This window comes from Suncus etruscus, chromosome 7, assembly GCF_024139225.1.
Source record: "Suncus etruscus isolate mSunEtr1 chromosome 7, mSunEtr1.pri.cur, whole genome shotgun sequence".
Classification (NCBI taxonomy): domain Eukaryota; kingdom Metazoa; phylum Chordata; class Mammalia; order Eulipotyphla; family Soricidae; genus Suncus; species Suncus etruscus.
This window is the reverse complement of record NC_064854.1, coordinates 97973190-97999872: the sequence shown is the minus strand read 5'-3', so window position 1 is coordinate 97999872 and position 26683 is coordinate 97973190.

Sequence of the window (26683 nt, the reverse complement as noted above, 5' to 3'; positions counted from 1 at the left end):
TGAGAAGAATGTCAAAACGACAGTACTGCAAAGCCTGTGCCTCAAGGGAAGCCACAGGATGCAGGGCAGCTCCCAAGGAAGTGATCTCAGACTCTTCACTAACCTTTCTGCATCACCATTCTGGCAGCTGTAAAATGGATGGGTAGTGCACGGTGGCAGGGTTACCCAGGTTACCCATGTTATGAAAGGGTACTTGAAAGGGCAAAGCAAGTTGTGCTTCTACATAAAGCTGAGTATGTTGGGCAAAGCAAAGTCTTATACCTTGCTCACTGGCAAGCAATCAATGTCGTGTCCCCCAATACCCAATACAAGAAGATAAGCATGAAGCCAGATAGGATTACTGAACCCTCTTCATAGACAGAAGATCAAAACCCTAAGGAATTTCCAAGAAGGGCCGGGCGGTGGCGCTAAAGGTAAGGGTGCCTGCTTTGCCTGCGCTAGCCTTGGGGACGGACCGCGTTCGATCCCCCGGTGTCCCATATGGTCCCCCAAGCCAGAAGCAACTTCTGAGCACATAGCCAGGAGTAACCCCTGAGCGTTACTGGGTGTGGCCCAAAAACAAAAAACAAAAACAAAAACAAAAACAAAAACAAAATAAAAGAATTTCCAGAATTTTTAGGGAGAGGAATATAGTAATATTCTGGATAACTTGCTCACAGTCTCCATTTTTTTGTTGTTGTTGTTTTAGGTCATATTCAGCTGTGTTTTGGCTTCCTTCTGGCTCTGTGCTCAGGCATCATTCTTGGTGGGATTTAAGGAGGACCATATTGAGTTTCTAGAATTGATGAAATCCAGGTCAGTCATGTGCTATATAAGAACCTTACCTGCTCTATTCTTTCCTGGCCTTTACATTCTTGGCACTTACCACTTTGCATACATGATAATTTATAGGGGTACATCAGTTGTTGAATTCTAGGACTTGGAAACCAAGTAGGGTATGTAACTGAATCCAAACTTGGTCACTTTTAAGCTGGGGGGACCTCAGACCAGTCAGTCTCTGTTCATCTCTGAACCTTGAGCTTCTCTACCTATAAAATGGGTTTAATAATTCCAGCTAACAACTTTGAGAAGCATTTACCATATTTCACCAAATAATCGCTACACTTAAAAATGACCATACTTTGGTTTTAAGTAATACTGGCATAATTTTCTTGTAAAACTTGACATACTGGTCAGACCCTACATTTTTGGGTGAGAAATAAAGTATAAAATCTTGATAATTGGGGCCGGTGAGGTGGCGCTAGAGGTAAGGTGTCTGCCTTGCAAGCGCTAGCCAAGGAAGGACAGAACCTCGGTTCGATCCCCTGGCATCCCATATGGTCCCCCAAGCCAGGGGCAATTTCTGAGCGCTTAGCCAGGAGTAACCCCTGAGCATCAAACGAGTGTGGCCCAAAAAAAACAAAAATAATAACAATAATAATGAAGTGCTCCATCCAATTCACTTAACATCCAAAAAAAAAAAGTCAAAAACTTTATTCCAGGGGCCGGCGAGGTGGCGCTAGAGGTAAGGTGTCTGCCTTGCAAGTGCTAGCCAAGGAAGGACCTCGGTTCGATCCCCTGGCATCCCATATGGTTCCCCCCAAGCCAGGGGCAGTTTTTGAGCACTTAGCCAGGAGTAACCCCTGAGCATCAAATGGGTGTGGCCCAAAGAAACAAAACAAAACAAAATCTTGATAATTATGGGGACCGGAGAGATAGCATGGAGGTAGGGCATTTGCCTTGTATGCAGAAGGACGGTGGTTCTAATCCCAGCATCCTATATGGTCCTCTGAGCTTGCCAGGAGTGATTTCTGGGTGTAGAGCCAGGAGTAACCCTTGAGCACCACCGGGTGCGACCCAAAAACAAAAACAAAACAAAACAAAAAATTTCTTGATAATTATATAGAAAATGTGGTCATACTTGACTGGTGAGAGCAAGTACTCCAAAACTCACAAGTTAGTGAACCTGAGGACAAGCCCAGAGGTCTAGCCTGGATCTGGAAGATATTACAGGCTGAAGTTGCTAGAGTAGAGTCACAGGATCTACCTGCCCTTCAAAGAACAGAGAAGTGGAGGCATAGCTCCATACCAGCTCTCCCTGCTGCCTTTTCCTCCCACTCATCGCTTGTGTAATTGTCATTTTCTGTCTTCATACCATGAAATGGTGGGGACTAGGGCTAATGCAAAAAGCTTTCCAGGGCCACCAGACTGTGCCTGATACAGAAGCTGCAAATAGAAAGCTTCCAAATGGGGAGCCCTGAAAGAGGTCACTGACTCCAAGAGGTGAGAGAAAGCCTAAGAAGGGACCATCTGAACCCATAAAAGGAGGCAAAAAGGTCCCCAGTATATTTCTTTTTTTTTTTTTTTTTTTTTTTTTTTTGGTTTTTGGGCCACACCCGGCGGTGCTCAGGGGTTACTCCTGGCTGTCTGCTCAGAAATAACTCCTGGCAGGCACGGGGGACCATATGGGACACCGGGATTCAAACCAACCACCTTAGGTCCATGATCGGCTGCTTGCAAGGCAAACGCCACTGTGCTATCTCTCCGGGCCTCCCCAGTATATTTCTTACTTCAGCTTCTCTCTCTGCCACCTTCATCCATACAGGGGGCATGAACCTCTCCTACAGTTCTCAAGGAGCCCAGTGCTGGTTCTCCTGTACTGACTGATCAGTTTTCCGCTCACACCTCCCATGATCCAGGCCTCTACACTTGGCATGCAAGTTGTGCACTTTCATTGATGTTCTTATGTTGCTGTTTTTCCTATTCTTTCCTTACTTTTTTGGGGGTGGGCACACATGGCTGTACTCAGGACTTACTCCTGGCACTGCACTCAAGGGCCACTCCTGGAGGGCTCTGAGACCTTATGAGATGCTGAGAATCAAGTCAAGGTTGGTCGTGTGCAAGGCAAGTGCTCTACTGATTGTGCTATCATTCTGGCCCTAGTTTTATTGTTTGTTTGCTTGTTTGTGTTTTTGCTAGACTGGCATGTGACATATTGGGGTGGGAGATTGGACCACACTTATAGGTAGGTGTTCAGTGGGTTGCTCCTGGCAGTGGCTTGGGCTAATGTGATGCCAATGATCAGAGCTGGACCTTAGGTAAAGCATGCAGTACAGCCCTTTGAACAATCTTTTCAGGCCTCTTCCTCTTAATTCCTGCTTTCCTTCTTTCTTACCTTCCTTGCAATTTTTTTTGGGGGGTGACAAGTTGGTACCCAAGGCCTCATACTTGTGAAACAAGCACTTAACTACTTCTCAGCTACATTCCCTGGCCCTCTTCTTTTCATTTTTTTTAATCTAAAGAAAATAGGGTCCAGAGTAATAGCACAGTGGTAGGGCATTTGCCCTGCATGTGACCAACCCAGGACAGACCTAGTTCGATCCTCCACATCCCATATGGTCCCCCAAGCCTGCCAGGAGTGATATTTGAGAGCAGATATCAAATAAACAAAATACTAAAGAAAAAAACAAGTTAAAAGGAAGAGCCAGAGGGGCCGGAGAGATAGCATGGAGGTAGGGTGTTTACCTTGCATACAGAAGGACAGTGGTTCGAATCTCGGCATCCCATATGGTCCCCCGAGCCTTTCAGGAGCAATTTCTGAGCTTAGAGCCAGAAGTAACCCCTGAGCGCAGCCAGGTGTGACCCAAAAACCAAAACCAAAACAAAACAAAACAAAAGAGCTAGAGAGATAGCATAGATGTAAGGCATTTGCCTTGCATGCAGAAGGATGGTGGTTCAAATCCCGGCATCCCATATGGTCCTCCGAGCCTGCCAGGAGCGATTTCTGAGCATAGAGTAAGGAGTAACCCCTGAGCGTCACCAGGTGTGGCCCAAAAACAAAAAACAAAAACAAAATTTATTCAATAACTTAAAATATGGGTCGTACTGATAGTACAGCAGATAGGACCCTTGAACATAGCCAAACAAGATTTAATCGTCAACACCACAGGTCCCCCAAACCCTGCCAGGAATGATCCTTAAGTGCAGAGCCAGTAGTAAGCGCTTGGCACCACTGGGTATAGCAAAAAATAAATAAATAAAATTATTTATTAAGAAGAACATTCGAGGATCTAGAGAGATAGTGTAGCAGAAAGGGCCTGTTCCTGTGGGCTCCATGTGACGGGGGAGCCACAAAGGGCAGGCACAGGGCCCTGAGCTGTTACCACAAGGCCCCTGAGAAACCACATGAAACCCACCACAGTCTCCATGTCTCAGTGCGATTTCCGCCTTCCCCTACCAGGCCAGCGCCTCCCACTATCAACCACCACTCACTGTCTCACTCGCTCTGGCTCTGTAAGGGGCTGCTTAAGTTTTGTAATACCTTTTATTTTTGAGGTTTGGGAGCTGTGGCTAGTGCTCAGGGGACCAGGTCATGCTAGGAATAAAACGGGCAGCTCCCGGTGCAAAGCATGAGTTCCAGCTTTGAGCTATCTTTCTGGTCCTGGATTTGCCTTCAAAGGCTAAGCAAGTCAGGTTTTTATGGTCTTGTGTCCTTTTATTCTGGGACTAAACTAACACACTTGACAACACCGGCTTGCCTTGCATCCTGCCCAATCCCAAAGCCTACCCGGCATACCATAGTTAGCCAGTAAATACTTGTCCAATAAGTACTTGGCTTACATATCTGAGGTCCTGGGTTCAATCCCTAGCTAGCCCTTCCCCCTCTGAAAATAAAAATAATGTTTTCTCTGTTTGAGAAAGCTTGAGGGAAAAATGAAGGCAACCGCAGCCCTGGTCCTGGTACCCATGCTCTTCCTGCTCAGGATAACCCTGCTGTGTCACTCAGCAGCCTGCCCTGATTTTTCTCCTGGGTTTCCAGAATCTCCTTCCCTCGAGAGGGTAGTAACTTAACAGCCACCCTCAGTCTGCCTTGAGCCCAGGGAGTGAGTACCCTGCAGCAGCCTGGAAGCTGGGAGGTGGCTGGCACCTGGAAAACAGCTCTAGGTCAGTGCTGGCATGAAAGGAGTCAGAAGGATGTGGAGGAGGGGCGCCGGCCAGGAAGGCTGCTAGCAGCTGATGACAGGCCCACTGGGGGTGTGGGGCCAGGTCTGGTATTTCCTGAGGCCACTGGAAATGCTTGAGGCCGGAACTGGGCGGAGAGGGGGTAGGATGGCCAGCAAGGAGCCACATGACCCTAGTCCAGGCATTCCCAGCACCACGTCATCTCCGCTGACACTTTTTGTTTGATCTGTTTGGGGGGCACACCCTGCAGCTCTAGGAGCTCCTGAAAGAAAATCCTGAGCTTCTTTGCTGAAAGTTATTCCAGCCGTGATCAGAGACTTTGAGGTGCTGTGGAATAATCTGGGCCTCTTCCTTGCAAAGTCAAACCTGAACTCCACCCACTCACTGAGTTCTCTTCCTCATCTCTGTAAACCTTTTTAGAGTGATGGCTAGTCCCAGAGGGGGAAACCGAGGCCCCAAGAGACCCAAGAGGCTGGCAACACCACCTGTTGCCATGACCTGCTGTTCATGCCATTGCCATGCTGCTCTTTCCAGATCCTTGGGCTTCCTGGAGCTGGAACAATAGTACAATGGGTAGAGCATTTGCCTTGCAAATGGCCAATCCAGGTTTATTCCTGGGCATCCCATATGATCTCCTGAGACTGCCAGGAGTGAGTCTGAGAACAGAGCCAGGAGTAACCCCTGAGCACTATTGGGTGTGGCTCAAAAACAAATATCCAATCCTTGATTCTCAGCAGAACTCTGTCACCCACAAACCCCTTAAAAATGGCTAGTGAAGTGGCCAGAGAGATAGCATGGAGGTAGAGCGTTCGCCTTGCATGCAGGACGGTGGTTCGAATCCTGGCATCCCATATGGTCCCCTGAGCCTGCCAGAAGCGATTTCTGAGCATAGAGCTAGGAGTAACCCCTAAGTGCAGCCAGGTGTGACCCAAAAACAAAACAAAACAAAACAAAAGCAACAACAAAAAATGGCTAGTGGAGGGCCAGAGAGATATTATGGAGGTTTGTAGGGCATTTGCCTTGCATGCAGAAGGGCAGTGGTTTCAATCCCAGCATCCCATATGGTCCCCCTAGGCCTGCCAGGAGCGATTTCTGAATGTAGGGCCCAGAGTGACCCCTGAGTACTGCTGGGTGTGACACAAAAACAAGCAAACAAACAAAATGGCTAGTAAAAAAAAAGAGAGAGAAAGAAAAAAATGGCTAATGGAGGGACCGGAGCAATAGTACAGTGGTAGGGCCTTTGCCTTGCAAGTGGCTGACCCAGGATGGACCTGGATTCAATTCCCAGTGTCCCATATGGTCTCCTGAGCCAGGACTGATTTCTGAGCACATAGCTAGGAGTAACCCTTGAGCATTATCAGGTGTGGCCCCCCCCCCAAAAAAATGGATATTGCTCCTTTTACCTGATTCCTAAGAACTCAGGGACTATGGATAGGAAGTGGAGTCAGAAGGAGAGGAATAGCCCATTGGAGTCCACCCAGCAGATGGCTCAGTCCAGCAACCCTGGTGCCAATCCTTTGTCTTAGCATGCCAGCATCTCCTTCTGTCTGTTCTCCCTGGATTAGGACCACAGAGAGGAAGGCTCTGTGCAAGCCCAAGTCCAGAGCAAGACTTCAGCTTAGTTAATGGTCTTGGGGCTAAAGAGATAGTACAGTGGATAGGGTGTTTAACTTGCAAATTGTTGGGACTTGAATTCTGAATAAGAAGGGACGCCATTTTGTAAAAGCCACATGGCTGACTTCTTAGGTTCTGAGCAGGGAGAACCACCATTTTGTAAGGACCACATGGTGTGGGCTACATGCTGGGGCTTCAGAAATCTATTTCCATAGACCTCGCCTCAGTCTACCTGGCTGTACCAAGTAGCCTATCAGGAAATGACAGGGAGTAGTAAGAAGATACCCCTAGACAAGAGCCAATTGTTTTAAGGATCATAAGAAAGCTAGAACTCACTATGTCCCTTCCCTATATAATCCTCATCATGACCTTGGGTGGGGCTCATCTCCTTCAGAGGATGGCCCCTGGCTGGACAGGCTGGGAATCTTGTTGACAGAAGGATTAAAGTGTTAAAAACTTGGGGCCGGCCAGGTGGCGCTAGAGGTAAGGTGTCTGCCTTGCAAGCGCTAGCCAAGGAAGGACCACGGTTCGATCCCCTGGTGTCCTATATGGTCCCCCCAAGCCAGGGGCAATTTCTGAGTGCTTAGCCAGGAGTAACCCCTGAGCACCGAACGAGTGTGGCCCGAAAAACAAAACAAAACAAAAATACAAAAAAAAAAAACAAAAAACTTTATTCCAGTTGTGTGGTCTAGTCCTTCTACTCTGAAACCCTACAAAGTGACCAATCCAGGTTTGACCACTGGCATCTCATATGGTCCCCTGTGCACTACCATGTATGATTCCTGAGAATAGAGCCAGGAATAACTCCTGAGCATTGCCAGGTGTGACCCTCCCTCAAATAGGACTGTCAACTGTTTCACAGGAGGACAAATGAGGTTCCCTTCTGCTGCATTCCCCATTTCTTTTCTGTTTTGTTTTGGTATTTTTCTTTTTTTCTTTTTTCTTTTTTTTTTTTTTGCCACACCTGGCAATGCTCAGGAGTAACTCTTGGCTCTGTACTCAGGAAGCATTCTTGGCGGTATTCAGAGGGAACATATGGGGTGTCAGAATAGAACCTGATTGGGTTCATGCCAGGCAAACGTGCTACCCATTCGCTGTACTGTCTGTCTAGTACCTCGCCCTTGTTCCTGAGCGTCCATCTGCTTCTATCTTCAGAATGGCTGGACTGTCAAGAAGCACTACAGGCTCTGGACAAAGTCTTTACTTCTCAAGGATAAATTTTTATCCTCTGGATAATGGGGATCAAACCAGGCTCTGGCCCAGAAATGGTGAAAAGAAGTGAGTGGGTCTAGGTTGATCACAGTGTGCAGCGTGTTCTGAATAAATGTCAGCTGAAACAGCAGTTGAGTCCCTCTGCTCACATGTAAAATAAAAATCCACGAGCTGGTGAGATCACCCCAGGCACTGTGTTTTTAACCCCTTAGGTGGGTGGGTCTGATGAAGCAGGGTAGCAGCAGAGAAATAATACCAAGCCAGTCAAAAGATTAATTGGAGGGGCTGGGCGGTGGCGCTAAAGGTAAGGTGCCTGCCTTGCCTGCGCTAGCCTTGGACGGACCGAGGTTCGATCCCCCGGCGTCCCATATGGTCCCCCAAGCCAGGAGCAACTTCTGAGCGCATAGCCAGGAGTAACCCCTGAGCGTTACCGGGTGTGGCCCAAAAACCAAAAAAAAAAAAAAAAAAAAAAAGATTAATTGGAGTCAGCCTGCTTTTTTTGCTTCATGGCCTCTCTCTCTGCCATGTGCTTCGCCCCCCCCCCCATTTATTCAAACCAATTCCCAAATCCAGGGAGGGGGAAAGTCAAGTCAGGTACAAAAGCAACTATCCAGACCAAAAAGAGAGGTCAGGGGAAAAGGAAGTTGGGGAAACTCTTTAGGAAACACCAAAAGGTTTTTACCTAGATTTACCTTACACTCACATGGTCAGGACAGTCAGTCTCTCCCTCACCTTCACCTTCTCCCAGTGCTTGCTGTTAAGGTCTGGAATCAAAGGATGAGACCACACAACTCGAGTAAAGCTGAACAAAACTTTTTCATTTTTCATTTTTTTGTTTGTTTTTGGGTCACACTCTGCAGCACTCAGGGGTTGCTCCTGGCTCTATGCTTAGAAATCGCTTCTGGCAGGCTTGCAGGACCATATGGGATGCCGGGATTCAAATCACCATCCTTCTGCATGCAAGGCAAATGCCCTGCTGCTGTGCTATCTTTCCGGCTCTGAACAAAACTTTAATCTGTCTACCAACAGCCCCAAACTGAAATGGTCAGGATCATCTCTAGAAGGTGAATCCTGCCCAAGGTTATTGAATAGAATTATATAGGGAAAGGATATAAGGAGGTTCTAGCTTTTTGATGATCTTTAAAATGATTTGCTGTTGGGGGCTAGAGAGATAACACAGTGGTAGGGCATTTGCCTAGTATGCAGCTGATCCAGGACAGATGATGGTTTGATTCCCGGCACCCCATATGGTCCCCTGTGCCTGCCAGGAGCAATTTCTGAGTACAGAGCCAGGAGTAACCCCTGAGTGCTGCTGGGTGTGACCCCCCCCAAAAAAAAAGATTTGCTGTTTTCTAGGGGTGCCTTCCTACTGCTTTCTGTGTCCTTCCCCTCAGGCTACTGTCATTCTCCTTAGGCTACCTGGTATGGCCAGGTAGCTTGGGGTGGTGTAAATGGAAATAGGCTTGAGAAAATCTAGCATGTGGGTTTTACCAGGTGGCTTTTACAAAGTGGCATCCCTTCTTGTTCAGAACCCATGACCCCACACCTGCCAACCCATTCCTTATCCCTACACTTATCAAATTTTATCCAACATTCATTGTCAGGTGCATAGGAAATTGTCCTCTTCTGGATTCTTCAGAGGTATGGACAAATACCAGAAAGACTGAAAAAAGAAAAAGTAAACAGAAATATATTCATACCAGGACCGGAGTGATAGCACAGTGGTAGGGTGTATGCCTTGCATGCTGCCAACCTAGGACAGACCCAGGTTAGATCCCTGGCACCCCATAGGGTCCCCTGAGCTTTCAGAAGCAATTTCTGAGTGCAGAGCCATGCATAAACCTTGAGCACCACTGGGTGTGACCCAAAAACAAACACACAAAACAACAACAACAACAAAAGAAATATATTCATACCATGTATATTATTTTCTGGACTGGCGAGGTAGTAGAGAAGATAAGGCACTTGCCTTGCATCCAGCTGACAGCCATCTTAGTTTAATCCCTGGCACCACATTGGGTCCCAGAACACATTCAGGGGTTCCTGTTGGAGGTGAGAGCCAGGAACAAAGTCCGAGCAGCAACACCGGGTGTGATTCAAAGCAAACACAAAATGAAAAAGTTTTCTGTATACACGAGAGAGCAAGAAAATCTTAGTGGGCCCGGAGAGATAGCACAGCGGCGTTTGCCTTGCAAGCAGCCGATCCAGGACCAAAGGTGGTTGGTTCGAATCCCGGTGTCCCATATGGTCCCCCGTGCCTGCCAGGAGCTATTTCTGAGCAGACAGCCAGGAGTAACCCCTGAGCACCGCCGGGTGTGGCCCAAAAACCAAAAAAAAAAAAAAAAATCTTAGTAACTCATTATGTTTTTTGTTTTGTTTTGTTGGGGGTTTTAGGTTTTGGGCCACACCCAGAGGTGCTCAGGGGTTACTTCTTTCTCTTCGCTCAAAAATCACTCCTGGGGAACTGGAGCAATAGCACAGCAGTAGGAGTAGGGTGTTTGCTTTGTACTCAACCGACCTGAGATAGACCTGGGTTTGTTTCCTGGCATCACATATGGTCTGAGCCAGCCAGGAGTGATTTCTGAGTCAGGAGTAATCCCTGGGTGCCGCTGGGTATGAGGCAGGAAGGAAAGGAGGGAGGGAAGGAGAGAGGGAGGGAGGGAGGGAGGGAGGGAGGAGGAGGGAGGGAGGGAGGGAGGAGGGAGGGAGGGAGGGAGGGTAGAAGGAGGGAGGGAAAAAAGGAGGGAGGGAGGAAGGAAGGAAGGAAGGAAGGAAGGAAGGAAGGAAGGAAGGAAGGAAGGAAGGAGGAAGGAAGGAAGGAAGGAGGGGTAGAAGGAGGGAGGAAGAGAGGGAAGGAGGGAGGGAAGAAGGGAGGGAGGAAATCACTCCTGGCAGGCTCAGGGACCATATGGGATGCCAGGAATCTAATCCCAGTTTGTGCAAGGCAAACACCCTACCTCCTGTGCTATCGCTCTGCCCCTCCTTTTTTCCCTATATGTCATTTTTTTTTTTTTATTTTAAGGAGGTTACCCTATAAGGTATAGTAGGGCTGGGGAGATGACTCCAAGGCCTGGTGTGCATGCCTTTTGCATGTTAGCACCACAGTTTTATTCCCAGCACTGCTGGACAGTCCTATGTAATGAGTCAGGAGTAGCCCCAAGGGTATGAACCCTCCCCCAATGGACAATAAAACTGGTCAAGAGAGGGCCCGGAGAGATAGCACAGTGGCATTTGCCTTGCAAGCAGCCGATCCAGGACCAAAGGTGGTTGGTTCGAATCCCGGTGTCCCATATGGTCCCCCGTGCCTGCCAGGAGCTTTTTCTGAGCAGACAGCCAGGAGTCACCCCTGAGCACCGCCGGGTGTGGCCCGAAAACCAAAAACCAAAAACCAAAAAAAAAAAAAAAAAACTGGTCAAGAGAGAGAGGACAGGGATTGAGGAATGCACCTTGCATACTGCTGCTCCAGTACTTCACATTTCCCGACACAAACCTGAAGACCCTGAGCACTGTGGGAGGGAATTGTCTAGGTCATCACTAGAACATAGAAGCTTGTAGCTGCAACATTGGGTTCCTGAATTGAACTGACTAGGTTGGCCAAGAATCACAGGGAGGGGGTACAGCACTGTATAGCGGGGAGGGCACTTGCCTTACATGTCACTAACCCAGGTCTGGTCCCAGCATTCCATATGGTCTCCTGAGCTCACCAGGAATAATTCCTAAGTGTAGAGCCCAAAGTGACCCCTTACCATTTATTGCCAGGTGTGCCACTCCCCCCAAAAAAGAATTCCAGGGAGGAACTCTGGAACTTCCCTGTGAGAAGCCTTGCAGGGGAGGTAATCATCCCCTTTTGTCCTTCCCCCTCATTATCATGATGACTGGCTTCACCCAGGCCTTGCTGAGGTCACACCCTCTTTGTGGTGTTCACCACTACCTGGTTGCAGTATAGCTGGGAACTCTTCATCGAGACATGTAAAAGTAGATTGGCGGACCAGAGCAATAGATGGCATAGTGGTAGGGCATTTGCTTTGCATGTGGCCAACCCCAAATGGTCTGTGGTTCTATTCCTGGCATCCCATATGGTCCCCAAGTCTGCCAGGAGCAACTTCTGAACACAGAGCCAGGAGTAACCCCTAAGCATGCCAAATAAATAAATAAATAAATAAATAAATAAATAAATAAATAAATAAATAAAGCCAAAAAAAAAAAAAGAAAGAAAGAAAAGTAGATTGGCTTATAGGTTTTTTTGTCATTCACTCAACCCTCCCCTTTCTGGTTTGGCTAGGCAGGCAGAGTGGAACCTCGAGGGGAGAAGACTTCATGATTTTCTTTTGATTGACTTGGTTTATTAATTCTTTGTGGCTACCTGTTTACCTGGGGTGGGAAAAATGGTATGTGGGGTGATTTCACATAAATTCTCAGATTTAATCTTTTTTTTTTTCTTTTGTTTTTTGGGCCACACCCGTTTGATGCTCAGGCGTTACTCCTGGCTGTGCGCTCAGAAATCGCCCCTGGCTTGGGGGGACCATATGGAGCACCGGAAAATCAAACCGCAGTTCGCCCTACGCTAGCGCTTGCAAGGCAGACACCTTACCTCTAGCGCCACCTTCCCGGCCCCTCAGATTTAATCTTTTATTTAATTTTTTGTTGTTGTTGTTGGTTTTTGGGTCACATCTGGCAGCGCTCAGGGCTTACTCCTGGCTCTACACTCAGAAATCGCTCCTGGTAGGCTCTGGGGACCATATAGGCTGCCAGAATTCGAACCATCGTCCTTCTGCATGCAAGGCAAATTACTACCTCCATGCTATCTCTCCAGCCCCAATTATCAAATTTAATCTTGAAATCCAGGTGCTCTAAGCCAGAGTTATTCCCTAACCCACCCCATGCATTAGGATATATAGATATAGATAAATAGGATATATAGATCCAGATAAATATTTTTTGGTTTTTAGGTACTCAGAGATCCCTCCTGGCTCTGTGCTCAGAAGACCATTTGAAATGCTGGGGATAGAACCCAGTTGGCTGTGTGCAAGGCTGTGCTATCACTAAGGCCTTCACTAGACTCAGAGGTTACTTCTGGCTCGGCACTCAGAAATAGCTCCTAGCAGGCTCAGGAGACCATATAGGATGCCAGGAATCTAACAGGCCTGTCCTGGATCAGCTGGGTCAGCTACAAGCAAGACAAATGCCCTATTTCTGTGCTATCTCTGTGGCCCCTGGCATTTCTTTTCATTTCATTTCTTTTCAAAGGCCTTTATTGCCCTGCCCACAAAATTAACCTTTTGTCAAAGTTTTGTTTGTTTTTGGGTCACATCAGGGGGTACTCAGGGGTTATTCCTGGCTCTGTGCTCAGAAATGCCCCTGGCAGGCACAGGGGACCACATGGGATGCCAGGATTCGAACCACCATCCCTCCTGTGTTGGTCACATGCAAGGCAAACACATTACTACTGTGCTATCGCTCTAGCCCCAAGGTTTTTTTTTTGTTTTGTTTTGTTTTGTTTTTTGGGGCCACTCCCAGCAGCATTCAGGAGTCATTCCTGGCAGGCTGGGGGCGAGGATCATATGGGATGCTGGGAATCAAACCTAGGTCCATTCCTGGTTGGCCGCATGCAAAGCAAATGCCCTTGCTATCACTGTGCTATCATTCTAGCCCAATGTAAACCCAGGGCTCATCCGGGATGATATTTTCTTACCTTTTTTGGGGGAGTAGGCCTTGGGGAGGGCATTGGTAATGGGGATGAAACTCAAGAGCCTCACAAGTATAGCACATGCACACTAGCTCTTTCACTATCTCCATGGCCCCATGGAGCTATGTTTGGCATATAAGGTCTTGAACATGGGACTATGAACACAGCCAGGAGTGAACCCCAAGTACAAGACTGATTAGCTCCTGAGTGCCACCAGATACAGGTCCCCAAGTAAAAAAAAAAATCAGGGGGCCGGGCGGTGGCGCTGGAGGTAAGGTGCCTGCCTTGCCTGCGCTAGCCTAGGACGGACCGCGGTTCGATCCCCCGGCGTCCCATATGGTCCCCCAAGCCAGGAGCGACTTCTGAGCACATAGCCAGGAGTAACCCCTGAGCGTCACTGGGTGTGGCCCAAAAACCAAAAACCAAAAAAAAAAAAAATCAATAAAACAAGATGAAAAGGCTTGAGCTAGATAGTACAGTGGGTAGGGCGCTTGCCTTGCATGCGGTTCTCCCAGGTTTGATTCCCATCCTCCTATATGGTCCCCTGAGCACCACCAGAAGTGATTCCTGGGAGCAACGCCAGGAATAAGCCCTGAGCATCACCAGGCATAGCCCCCCTCCAAAAAAAAAAATCCTATAATGTATGCTATAAGCATAAACATGAACAGCCATAACTCATATTACCTCAATATTAAAATAGAAATTAAAAAAAAATCTCTAATCATATATAACAATCTAACTTAAAGATTACTCCTGGCCCATACAGGCACCTTCTCACTCTTTTTTTCTTGCTGGGGAGCAAGTGGCTCCCTGTGAGTTTCCATTCCTCTTGCATTGAGAGGTCCTAGTCATTGTACCCCCAGGAGCAGTAGTGGAATTCAGACCGGTGGGTGTACAATGTCACTGAGGTCAAAGATGAAGTTTCCTGCTCATCCTGCTGCCTGTGAGGCGACCTTTCCAGCGGCTCTTGAAGGACAGTCATGGAACAAAAATAGTGATCAAGTGTTTACCTGTGTTGTTGGGTCCAGGCCCTACAACAGTCCCCTAAAGCGGAGGGTGGGTAGCTTCCAAGGGATTAAATTAGGATATTTACAGTAAAGGAGAGCCCTCCTTTTCCTTCCAGTCTTGTGCATACAGGATTTTTAGGGGCCTTCTGTAGCCTAAGGGCTAGACATTCCCTATCCTCTGGTAAAATTTCCATTATACATAAGGGGAAATCAAGTCAGAGAGCAGTTAGGAATCACACATCAGAGTGGTAGTTGAATTGGGAATGGGGCTGCTAAAGATCAAACCAGCACAGGCCAAGCCAGCAGATCCTTGATCCAACTATGAATGACATAGTTTTTTTTGGGGGGGTGTCACACCCAGCAGCACTCAGGGGTTACTCCTAGCTCTCTGCTCTCAGAGGGCTCTGCTCTCTCCCAAAAAAGAAGCTCTGCTCCTGGCTTTTTGGGGACCATATGGAATGCCTGGATTCGAACCACCGTCCTTCTGCATGCAAGGCAAATGCCGTATTTCCATGCTATCTCTCTGGCCCCTGAAATGAAATTGGGAAAAGGGTTGGGTTTTTGTTTGTTTTGTTTTGTTTTTTGATTTATAGGCCACACCTTGGTTTTTGGGTGGCACTTGGGGGGGTTATTCCTAACTCTGCGCTCAGAAATCACTCATGGCAGGCTCAGGGGACCATCTGGGTTGTGGGGAGTTGAACTTGAGTCCATCCCAGATCGGAGTCGTGCAAGGCAAGGCAAGCTATCACTCTAGCCCCAAAGTTGGGTTTTTGAGCTACAAGTGGTGGTCCTCAGGGGCCACTCACACTTGGCTCTCCTTGTAAAGAACTGGCATTCAGGTCACTTAGGGTTTCGGACATTCTGGAGCGAGACTGCCTGGTTCCAGCTTTCTAACTTTGGACAGGTCACCTCTTTGTCTCTTTATCTGGGAGTTAATGAAAGGCAGAAAAGACGCTCAGTGAGCTCAGCCCACATTGTGCAGGAGGCCTTTGTTTCTATCACTGGCACTCCGTGGTTCCAGTTCTGCTGGAAGCAAACCCGCACAGATCCAGAAGTCCACAAGCATGGTTGGTTGTGGGTTCTCCTAAAATAAAAGAGGGTTATTGATCATTATTAGCCCTCAGCACGGGATTGGTGAGGAAATAATCAATGTAGCAAATGAATGAAATACTCAGGAAAGTTTCTGGAATAAAGGAAAGTCAAACAACACAAAGACAACATCATCATTCTCATTGCTCCAGGAAGCAGAGGGACAATTGTGTTTGTTTGTTTGTTTGTTTTAGGGTGCTCAGGGGTTGTTCCAGGCTCTGTACTTCTGGTGGTGTTTAGGGGACCCTATGGGACACTGTGGCTGGACCACAAGGAGGTAAACGCTCTGTGCTATCCCTCTGTCTGCCCCTCACTCCCTACCCGCAGTACTTTCTCAAACCCAGTCCACAGGAGGAACAATTGGCAGGGATTGCTTGCTTATCCTTTGCTTAATTTTGGATTCCGCCCTGGAAAGGGTCTCAAATTATCCCAGTTCTAGAGGTTTGGAGACTGAGGTCTGGGGAGAGGCAGCCCAGACAGGAGGCGTGAACCCGCAGGCTCCACCCTGGCCCGCACAGTCAGCACCGCTGCGGGTAGGGGAGGCTCTCTGCTGGTCCAGACCTTTGGTTCAGGCGGTCACAGAGCAGGGTTGGGGAGGAGTGTAGTTAGACTCCCCAGTGGGCGGCACCTAAGGGTCCCTCTGCCAGCTCCTGTGACCGGCCAGACACCTCTGCACATGGCAAAGCAGAAAGCTTGTGGGCTCGCCGTGGCCCGAGCAGTCTCTGGGCTCCGGGCTCCTCTCGGGGTGGGGCGGGGGCCCCTGGAGTCTCAGACCTGCTTTTTGGCCTTTGCTGCTTCCTTCTCCAGGAAGTCCCCTGCGCCCAGAAATCACATCTTGGAAAGCCTGCCCTCGTCCTGCTTCTGCTCTCTCTCTCTCTGGTTTTTGGGCCATTGGTTTGGGAAGCAAAAGGTATTTTAAAAATATTCTATTTAGTGGGGGGTAGGGGGTCCATTCCAGTGGTGCTAATTGGCTCTTTGGACAGAGATCCTTCCTGGTAGAGTTTGGGGAACCATATATATACCCTATATATCTTATATATATATATCTTATATATAGGGTATATATATATAATTTGGGGAATTATATATATATATGAATATTAATATATATGATATTTGGGATTGAAGCTGGCTCAGCCATATGCAAGGTAAGTGTCCTACCCATTGTAATATCTCTTAGACCCCTGTAAAACTTTTTTTTTTTTTTGGCTTGTTTTTTTGGAGGGCCACACCCATGATGCTAAGGGGTTACTCCTGGCTCTGCGCTCAGAAATCGCTCCTGGCTTGGGGGGACCATATGCGACGCCGGGGGATCGATCCACAGTCCGTCCTAGGCTAGCGCGCGCAAGGCAAACACCCTACCGCTAGCGTTACCGCTCCGGCCCCCTTCTCTTCGCTCTGCTCCCCCGGTCTCCTCCCTGGGGCCTAGTTCGCCCTCCTGCTCCTTCCCGCGCCGACCTTCCGCTTCCTTTGCCTCCGGGGTTAGACGATCCGCGCCGCCAAGCCCCTCGTCAAGGGCCGTGAACATGCTTCTCCGGCGCCCTCTGCTGGCGATGACTAGATCGCAGCTCAGTCTAGATCGCAGCTCAATGACCCCTGCCTGGGACCCAGCTAGGCCGCTGCCTCTGGGCGGGGTGTCCCAGGGATCTGAACTATTATTAAGCCACTGGGAAGAGACCGGAAAGAGTGGGTTCTTTTGGTTTGGGGTGGGGGGCGCTGTGTGTGTGTGTGTGTGTGTGTGTGTGTGTGTGTGTGTGTGTGTGTGTGTGTGTGTGTGTGTGTGTGTGCGCATGAGCCTATTGGGGAGGGGTCCGCCTCACCTGTGCTCTGGTCTTACTCTGGCTCTGTGCTCCACTCTGCTGTTGGATCTGGGGAACCACATGCTGCGCAGGAGGTCTTGGTCCTACTTGTCTTATTATCGCTCCAGCCCCATCCTCTGCCCGCTTTATCCTTTTATTAATCATGCCTGTCTTCCCATCTGATGCAGGTCTCCTCCCGACCCCCATCCCAGGCCTAACAGATCCCCAGGTTCCCCAGATTTGCAGAGCCTGGGTTCAAAGGCTCCTCCTGTAGGAGCCACAATCTGACATATCCAAGAGGAGAGAGTCTGCGGTAGAAGGGCAAGTATGGAAGAGGGGATGTGCGACCGTGGCTCCAAGGTCTGGAGAGCAGGCAAAAGCCTGTGCTGGAGCCCCCAGCATTGCATGGTCCCCCTTTACAGAAGTATTAACCAATGCCATGAGAGGCTCTTGAGCACAGCTGCACAAGAAACCAAACCAAACCAGCCCTGCTCCTTCCTTCGAGGTGGCTGTGTGCACCCTGGAACTTCACAGTTCAAGGGTGTTGTGGACAAGAACAAGGTGTCGGTAAGGAGCGGGACAAGAGCTTGGCAGGAGGGACTTGGGGATCCACTGAAGCACTTGGGCTTCTAGAGATCCTGGCCTGGACCAGGTCTCACACTCTTAGTTATTGAACTAACACAAATTATTAATACAATAACACAAGTTTTTGAGCTTATTATTTAAAAAAAATACCCAAAGGCTGGAGCGATAGTACAGATAGATAGTTGTCCTGCACACAGACGACCCAGGTTTGAATCCCACACTCTTATGGAGCCCTGAGTACTGCCAGGAGTAATTCCTGAAAGCAGAGCTAGGCGAGGCCCCCAAACCAAACCAACTAACAACAACAACAAAGACCACCTTAAAACTTGATTTCTGGGGCTGGAGAGTCAGGCAGTGGGCAAAGAACTTGCATAGTATATGGTCAACCCAGATCAACCCAGGTTCCATCTCTGTACTTTATATGATCCCAGAGCCAGTCAGGAGTGATACTTGGGCACAGAGCCTGGACTAAGTCCTGAGTACTGCTGGGTGTAGCTCAATAACAACATGAACGTTTGATTCCAAAGTTCTATGCTGTGTTGTTTAAAACAGCGATTTAACAACCTATATATTAAAATGTATGATTTTTGTTTACTTGTTTTTCGGTCACCCCCACCTACCCAGTGGTGCTCAGGGGTTACTCCTGGCTCTGGGCTCAGAGGTCATTCCTGGGGGCCAGAAAGATAGCACAGTGGTAGGGTGTTTGCCTTGCACGTAGCTGATCCAGGACGGACAATGGTTCGAATCCTGGCATCCCATATGGTTCCACGAGCCTGCCAGGAACAACTTCTGAGTATAGAGCCAGGATATAACCTAAAAACAAAAAACAAACAAACAAAAAAGAAGTCGCCGTTGCTCCTGGCAGGCTCCGAGGACCATATGAGATGCTAGATGCCAGGAATTGAACTAGAGTCCATTCAGGGTTGGCCACATGCAAAGCAAATGCCCTACCATTATATATCACTTAGGCCCCAAAAATGTATAATTTCTGAGCTTTCACAAAACATGGAAAATACAAGTCTTGTGTACTATTAGTTTCAGTCCTCACCAACACATTTCATATGTGTGCACATAACTGCCTAAGTGTATTCAAATAAATAAAAGTATCAGAAAATGACATTATTTTGTGAAAAAGAAATTTAAAAATTTTTTTAAAAAAATCAGGCCACATCTGGTGGTACTCAGGGCTTAATCCCAGCTCTGTGCTCAGGGATAACACCTATTGGAGCTCAAGGACCTATATGGCAAGCCAGGGTCTGAACCCAGGTTAGCCCCTATCTCTCTGACCCCTCTGTGAAATTTTTGTTTATCATTATATGTGTCAATTGGTTTGGGAAGCAAAAGATATTTTAAAAATTCTATTTTGGGGAGTAGGGGGCCCATTCCAGTGGTGCTAATTGGCTCTTTGATCAGAGATCCCTCCTGGTAGAGTTTGGGGAACCATATATTTTGGATTGAACCTGGTTCTGCCATATGCAAGGTATGTGTCCAACCCATTGCAATATCTCTTAGGTCCCTAAAAAACGTGGGCTTTTTTTTTTTGTTTGTTTTGTTTTTGGCCACACCCGGTGATGCTCAGGGGTTATTCCTGGCTATGTGCTCAGAAAATGGGACCATATGGGATGCCAGGGAATTGAACTGCAGTCTGTCCTAGGCTAGTGCAGCAAGGCAGATGCCCTTACTGCTTGCGCCACCGCTCTGACACTGAAAAACTTTTTTTTTTGTTTTGTTTTGTTTTTTGGGTCACACCTGGCAGTGCTCAGAAATTACTCCTGGCTCTATGCTCAGAAATCTCCCCCAGCAGGCTTGGGGAACCATATGGGATGCCGGGATTTGAATCACTGTCCTTCCACATGCAAGGCAAACGCTTTACCTCCATGCTATCTCTCCAGCCAATGAAAAACTATTTTTAATTTTTTTTTTGTTTTTTCAGGCCACACCCATTTGATGCTTAGGGGTTACTCCTGGCTAAGTGCTCAAAAACTGCCCCTGGCTTGGGGGGACCATATGGGACGCCGGGGGATCGAACCACGGTCCTTCCTTGGCTAGCGCTTGCGAGGCAGACACCTTGCCTCTAGCACCACCTCGCCGGCCCCACTATTTTTAATCTTAATCTTCTTTTTGAACAAAGAGCAGGTCTTTGTGAGAAATTCTCTAATAGTAATTAATAATACTGTCCTTTTTTGGGAAAGAGGAGTGATTTGGGTCACACCTGGCCATGCTCAGGGCTTACTACTAGCTCTGTACACAGGATCACTCCTGGTGGACTCGGGAGATCATATGAAGTGCCAGGGATCAAATCGGAGTCAGGTATATGCAAGGCAAGTTGTACTATCTCTTGGGGCCCCAAATAAAAACATTATCTTGAGGACAAAAGAGATAGAATAGTGATAACTTTTTTTCCTTGTATGCAGCTGACCCAGGTTCTATCTCCAGCACCTCATATGGTCTCCTTAGCACCACCAGTCTCTCCTGAGCACTACCTGGTGTGCCCCCCAAATAATATTGTATTGTTTTCTTCTTCTCCTTCTCCTTCTCCTTCTCCTCCTTCTCCTCCTTCTCCTTCTCCTTCTCCTTCTCCTTCTCCTTCTCCTTCTCCTTCTCCTTCTCCTTCTCCTTCTCCTTCTCCTTCTCCTTCTCCTTCTCCTTCTCCTTCTCCTCTCCTTCTCCTTCTCCTTCTCCTTCTCCTTCTCCTTCTCCTTCTCCTTCTCCTTCTCCTTCTCCTTCTCCTTCTTCTTCTTCTTGTTTTTGGGCCACACCTGGTGACGCTCAGGGGCTACTCCTGACTATGCTCTCAGAAATCACTCCTGGCTTGGGGGTATGGGATGTGGGGGGGTGTTAAATCTTGGTCCGCCCTAGGATAGCACATGCAAGGAAGATGCCTTACGGGGTAAGTCACTGCCCCACCCCCTTTTTTTCTTCTTGATTAATTATTGTTCTTATGTATGAAAGAGATACATGGGGGGTAAGGTGTTGCCTTGCATGCAACCAACTCAGGAATAATCCCTGTCTTCTCCTATGGTCTCCTGAGGCTGCCAGGAGTGATTACTGAGCACAGAGCCAGGATTAAGTCCTGAGTACTGCTGAGTGTTACCCCGAAAACCATAGTCCCAAAGATTTCCACTTAAGGGCTCTGTGAACCCCTGTCAGCAAAACAAACCTTGAGCAGAATGAGCTGGAAGGGCAGGCAGCATGGCTCATAGGGCTGAGATACAAAAAGGGAGCCCAGGTTCCAGTCCCCAGAGCAGAGCTGTTGTGATCCAAAACAAATAAGAAAATGTGTGTTGAGGGGCTGGGGTGATAGCACAACGATAAGGTGTTTGCCTTGCAAGCAGCCAAAACCAGACTAAACCCTGTTTGGGGCCCAGCATCCCATATGGTCCCCTGAGCCTACCAGAAGTGATTTCTGAGCGCTGAGCCAGGAGTAACCCCTGAGCGCCACTGGTATGACCCAAAAATAAACAAAACAGACAAACAAAAAACTGTGTGAGCTTGCAGGAGGAAAGTTAAGTTAAGGGTGCTGTGAGCACCACAGCTTGGTAACCGCTGTAACAAAAACAATGGGAAGGCAGGAAGGAAAATGTTTTTAAAGTAGTTTTTTTTTGGGGGGGGGGTTGGGTCATACCCAGCAGCGCTCAGGGGTTACTCCTGGCTCTACACTAAGAAATCGCTCCTGGCAGGCTCAGGGGACCATATGGGATGCCGGGATTCGAACCAATGACCTTCTGCATGCAAGGCAATTGCCTTACCTCCATGCTATCTCTCCGGCCCCTAAAGTAGTTATTTTAAAAATTACCCATTTAGTGGGCCGGAAAGACAGCATGGAGGTAAAGCATTTGTCTTGCATGCAGAAGGATGGTGGTGCCAAACCCGGCATCCCATAGGGTCCCCTGAGTCTGCCAGGAGCGATTTCTGAGTGTAGAGCCAGGAGTAACCCTTGAGCGTTGCTGGATGTAACCAAAAAACAAAAACAAACAAAATAAATTACCCATTTAGGGAGATAAATAAACAGAGATAGCACAGTGGTAGGGCGTTTGCCTTGTATGCAGTTGACCCAGGATGGACCTGAATTCAATTCCCTGCATCCTATATAATCCCCCAAGCCTGCCAGGAGTGATTTCTGAGCACAGAGCCAGGAGTAACCCCTGAGAGCATTTAGGCAATAGCATTTAGGCAAGCATTTAGGCCCAGCAGTGTAATTTCCAAATACTTTTTATGTTTGAGGCCTTGGATTGGCTCCCTACCCAGCTTCTTCCCCATTCAAATGGGGGGTGAGGGTGGGGGCATAGAAGGATTGTCAGTATGTGTAGCAGTAATTGAGGGAAATTTGGGGAAGGTTGCAGGTTCAGCCTTGCTCAAGTCTGCACAGAAGTTCCCTGGATCCAGTGATTCCAGCCTTATGGGAGCCCAAGACCTCTGTCAGGCCACCCCACAGTGATGCCAGCGAGGGTTCTGGAGACAGGGCTCCAACTCTCCCTGACTCTGTTTCAACCCTTCTTCCTAGGCTTCAGTGTGAGGACTTGCGCTCTGACTTCCACTTGTTTCTAGGTCTATGAGACTCCGACATTGAGAAATCATTTCTTCCTAAAACAGATGCTAGATTCTTTTTTGTTTTGTTTTGTTTTTGATGCTCAGGGGTTACTCCTGGCTAAGCGCTCAGAAATTGCCCCTGGCTTGGGGGGGACCATATGGGACGCCAGGGGATCGAGGGATCGAACCGTGGTCCTTCCTTGGCTAGCACTTCCAAGGCAGACACCTTACCTCTAGTGCCACCTCACCGGCCCCAGATGCTAGATTCTTTTTTTTGGGGGGGGGAGCCACACCCGGCATTGCTCAGGGGTTACTCCTGACTCTATGCTCAGAAATCGCTCCAGGCAGGCTCAGGGGACTGTATGGGATGACGATTTGAACCACTGACCTTTTGCATGCAAGGCAAATGCCTTACCTCCATGCTATCTCTCCGGCCTCCCCAAATTTATTTTTTGCTTTTTTTGTGTGTGTGTGGTTTTTGGGTCACACCCGGCATGGCTCAGGGCATACTCCTGGCTCCATGCTCAGAAATTGCTCCTGGCAGGTACGGGGGACCATATGGGATGCCAGGATTTGAACTGATGACCTTCTGCGTGAAATGCAAATGCCTTACCTCCATGCTATCTCTTCGGCCCCTCAAATTTATTTTTAAAAGCAATATCTGCTCAACAGAAAGAAATGGAAGTGGCCCGGAGAGATAGCACAGCGGCGTTTGCCTTGCAAGCAGCCGATCCAGGACCAAAGGTGGTTGGTTCGAATCCCAGTGTCCCATATGGTCCCCCGTGCCTGCCAGGAGCTATTTCTGAGCAGACAGCCAGGAGTATCCCCTGAGCACTGCCGGGTGTGGCCCAAAAACCAAAAACCAAAAAAAAAAAAAAAAAGAAAGAAAGAAAGAAAGAAAGAAATGGAAGCAATCAACAAAGTACAAAAAAAAAATGCAATTGCTCATCTGTTGGAACACATTGACTTTACCCAAAACAAAGGCATTCTCCAAGTTCCTCTTTCTTTTCATTAACCCCTTTGATTTGTAAAAGTCCACCTGGATAGGTACTTTTGTCTCTCACTGGAATCTCCCCCATCCTGGTTGAATTTGAATTGGTCAATAAAGAGAGGTTTTGGATTGGAGGGCCCAGAGAGACCATGAAGAGAGTAGCTGCCCAACTCCATGATTTTCTTCCTCTATGACTGGCTTGATTTATTAATTCTTCATGGTTACCCTGCTTCAGATCCTCTCACCTGGAGTTGGAAATACAAAGTGGGGATTTATTCTACACTCATCCTAGGTTGGATTTTACATTTACATTGAATTTGTTTGTAGAATTTCTCTGCATGGCCTCACCCTATCATTAGTGGGTAGATTTGTTCAGAGTTTTGTTTGTTTTGGTTGTTTTTTTTGGGGGGTCACACCCAGCAGCGCTCAGCGCTCAGGGGCTACTCCTGGCTCTATGCTCAGAAATTGCTCCTGGCAGGCTCTGGGAACCATATGGTATGCTGGGATTCGATTGGGGGGGGGGGGTTTGGGACACACCCGGCGTTGCTCAGGGGTTACTTCTGGCTGTCTGCTCAGAAATAGCTCCTGGCAGACACGGGGACCATATGGGACACCGGGATTCGAACCAACCACCTTTGGTCCTGGATCGGCTGCTTGCAAGGCAAACGCCGCTGTGCTATCTCTCCGGGCCCTCTGGGTTTCGAACCACCGACCTTCTGCATGAAAGGCAAATGCCTTACCTCCATGCTATCTCTCTGGCCCTTCATTAGTGGGTAGATAATAAGAGTATAGATGTTATAAAGTGGGATCCTGTCTCAGGCTGGGTTTTTTTTGTGTGTTTGTAAATAACCAGTGAGTTGTTTTATGTGTCTACACACACTAATTAACATAATTAATTATAACACTAATTAATATCATTAATTATACTTTGGAAGAGCTATACCCTACTGATGCTTGGGGGTCACTATCAGTGACTGTTGTGTTCTGGGGACCATATAGTGTTGAATACCAAATTAGGGCTCCTAAATCCAGCCCTGTGAGCCATCTCTCAAGTCCTATTTATATAATTTTTTTTTTTTTGGTTTTTGGGCCACACCCGGCGGTGGTCAGGGGTTACTCCTGGCTGTCTGCTCAGAAATAGCTCCTGGCAGGCACGGGGGACCATATGGAACGCCGGGATTCGAACCAACCACCTTTGGTCCTGGATCGGCTGCTTGCAAGGCAAACGCCGCTGTGCTATCTCCCCAGGCCCTATATAATTTTTTTTAAAGAGTGGCCACACAGGGCAGGAGAGATAGCATGGAGGTAAAGGCATTTCCCTTATAAGCAGAAGGATGGTGATTCGAATCCCAGCATCCCATGTGTTCCCCAACCCTGCCAGTAGTGATTTCTGAGCATAGAGCCAGGTATAACTTCTGAGCACAGCCGGGTGTGACCCAAAAACAAAAAACAAAACAAAACAAAAAAAAGAAAAATTGGTCACACTTGGGAGTCTAGGCTACACCCTGCAAAATTTGGCCTAGATATGCTTAGATTTTTATTGTGGGACTGACACTTTTGGTGTATGGGAGACATGGGGTGTCAAATTCAGTGTCTTACACGTACTTAGCACATGCTATATCACTTGAGCCATCTGTCCAGTCCCTGGAAATCTCTATTTTATAATAAATAAAATTAATTATTTTGTTTTGGGGACACACTTAGAGGTACTCAGAGGTTAATTCAGTTCTATGCTCAGGAATTACTTCTGGTAGGATCGAGAACCATATGGGGTCCTGGGATGAAACCTAGTTCTGATGTGTGCAAGACAAATGTCCTACTTGTTGTACTATTGCTATAGATCCTGTTAGTATATTTTAAATTAAGTAGTGGTCTTTTAAGGGTGGAATTTTAGGGGTTTTCTTTGGAGAGGGGCTCCCGGCAGCGCTCAGGAGTTCCTCCTGGCTCTACTCTCAGAAATTGCTCCCGGCAGGCTCGGGGGACCATATGGAATGCCGGTACTTGAACCACCGTCCTTCTGCATGCAAGGTAAATGCCCTACCTCCATGCTATCTCCCCGGCCCCAGGAATTTTAGTTTATTTTTTAAGTCCCTATTTCACTTCCCCTTTGTCATTGTTCTTGTGTGAGTGTGTTTTTGAAGCCATATCTGGCAGTTCTCAGAGGCTAACTTCAGATCTGAGCTCAGGAATTGCTACCAGCATTGTTCAGGAGAACAGGCAGTGGCAGTGGCAGTGAACATGGACCTCCTATGTGCAAAGCATATGCTCAGGCTGTTGAGCTCTATCGGGCTTCCCTTTGCTGTTGTGATTGTAGTTGATGTTGTGATGATGTTATGGTGCTGTGGTGGTTGCAGCTTTTCATACTTGGCTTTGATGTTCTGTGAGCTTTGTGCTCATATCATAGCTGTGATGCTCACACACGTATAACCTGTGGTCTTACATTCTCAGTTGAGGTGTACAAGTTATGGCTTACTGGGGGCAATTTGGTACCCACAGACCTACGCTCCAGGGGTCATATTTCCTGGTGTGGCAAACACTTTTTGGGTTTTAACTTTATTTAAACACATGTCCTACAAAGTTGCTAATAATCCAGTTATTTCTGGCACATAATGTTTCAACACAAATCCCACCACCAATGTGATCTTCTCAGTCACTCTTGTATCCTGTTCCCCATCTTCAAGCCTGTCCCCTTGAGCAGGCAGAACTTTTTTTTTTGTTTTGCTTGAATAAAAATAATATTAAGTAGTAGTATTATAACAAAGAGGTGTCTGTAAAATAAAAGATGTGTGAAAGTGTTATTTCTCACAGTGGTGTTATTAAAGTAGATGGTTTGAAGACTTATTGCTAATTGAACCTCTGTGTTAACTGTTTTTGCTTACTAAAATTAGTTGGATTCTTTTTTTTTGGGGGGCACACCCATTTGATGCTCATGGTACTCCTGGCTTAGCGCTCAGAAATTGCCCCTGGCTTGGGGTGGACCATATAGACGCCAGGGGAGAGTCGAACCGCGAGTCCATTCCTTGGCTAGTGCTTGCAAGGGCAGACAGACACCTGAACCTCTAGTGCCACCTCACCAGCCCCTGGATTCTATGCTGCATTTCCATCTAATTTGCTGTGCCTCTGCTATGCTGTCAGTATTGTGAAATTTGGTGGGTTTTTTGTTTGTTTGTTTGTTTGGTTTGGTTTGGTTTTGGGGTCACACCCAGCAGCACTCAGGGATTACTTCTGG